Raw genomic sequence first — 1,524 nt, 5'->3', positions numbered from 1 at the left:
TAACTTTGGAAGTAATTTGTTTTGTAGGATGACCGAACACTCCTCATTCAACTTCACAAATTCATAATTCTCCAATTTCCTTTTGTTTGCCAAAATCTCCTTCAAATATTTTGCATAACTAGGCCTCTCCACTAAGGCATCTATAAAATGAATGTTAATGTGCAATTTTTAAATACATTAAGAAATTTAGAAAATTACTTATCTATTTATGTTGCTGGAGTCGCTGAGGGAATGGAATTGGTGGCACATATGGCTCGGGATTATTTGGAAAATGTTTGACTTTACCTGCCTCCTCTAGTTGTTTATTGATCTCCTCTTCTTTGTCTTTGAAAATCTCTTGTTTAACATATTCTTCTCCCACTTGTTCACCACTTCTCAAGGTTATAATCTTTATGTTTTTAATTGGATTTTTCTCTATGTTGCTAGGTGAAGAATCTCGTTGCTTCCCTAACATCATGTTTGCTAACTGAGCCACTTGCATTTCTAGATTTCTGATTGAAGCCTCTTGGTTTTGAAATCTCACATCCATGCTCTTGATGAAGTCATGAGTGGTGTTAGTAAGTTTGATGACTATATCTTATAAATTTGACTCTGTCTCTTCTGATAGTTTGAATCTTGTCTCTTATGATAGTTTGAATCTCGATGGTCTTGTCACATTCTGATTATTCCATGAAAAATTTATATGATTGCGCCATCCCAGATTGTATGTATTAGAGTAGGGATTATTCTGTGACCTATTAAAATTCCCAACAAAATTAGCATTTTCAGTAGGTTGTGAAAAAAGGTTACTTGCCTGACATTCTATGCTAACATGTCCTCTACCACAAAAATCACATGTCAAATTCTAAAGTTTCATGGCTGAAACACTCTTGTTATCTAGCTTTTTGTTGAGTGCTTCATATTGTGCAGCAATTGTAGCGAAGGCATCCACTTCATGAACTCCGTTAGCTTTCAGCATTGATAACCTCTCAATAGGCCACTGATAACTATCGGATGCCATCTCCTCTAATAGATTGTAGGCTTCTTTTGGTGTTTTATTATTTAGAGTTCCTCCTGCAGCTGCATTAATCATAGAATGAAGATTTGCACTAGACCCATTATAAAAAGTTTGTACCTGCATCCATATGGGTAGGCCATGACGTGGCATCTCCTAAGAAATTCTTTGAATCTTTCACATGCTTCATATAATGATCATTATCCATCTACATAAAATTAGTAATATCGTTACGCATCTTTACAGACTTTGCAACTGGAAAGAACTTACCAAGAAATTTCTTAGCCATATCATTCCATGTAGTGATTGATCTTGTAGGAAGAGAAGAAAGCCAACTCTTAGCTTTGTCTTTAAGAGAGAATGGGAATAATTTCAATCTAATAGCATCATCCATAACTCTATTATATTTAATGGTGTCACATATTTCAAGAAAAGCATTGATGTGAATGTTTGGATCATCGCTTGGTAGCCCACTAAATTGCACTGATTGTTGAAGCATCTGAATGAAGGATGGTTTGATTTCAGAGTTG

The 1,524-nt window shown here is 35.1% G+C and overlaps 1 non-coding gene across 1 annotated transcript; it reads left to right on the top strand.

The window, feature by feature from the left end:
- The first annotated feature begins 1,130 nt into the window (after nucleotides 1-1,130).
- LOC120291049 lies at nucleotides 1,131-1,232 on the top strand. Its single transcript, XR_005548855.1, has one exon. It is a non-coding gene; the product is annotated as a small nucleolar RNA R71 (small nucleolar RNA).
- Nucleotides 1,233-1,524: the final 292 nt, after the last annotated feature.

This window comes from Eucalyptus grandis, chromosome 2, assembly GCF_016545825.1.
Source record: "Eucalyptus grandis isolate ANBG69807.140 chromosome 2, ASM1654582v1, whole genome shotgun sequence".
Classification (NCBI taxonomy): domain Eukaryota; kingdom Viridiplantae; phylum Streptophyta; class Magnoliopsida; order Myrtales; family Myrtaceae; genus Eucalyptus; species Eucalyptus grandis.
This window is presented reverse-complemented; position numbering and strand designations above follow the sequence as displayed.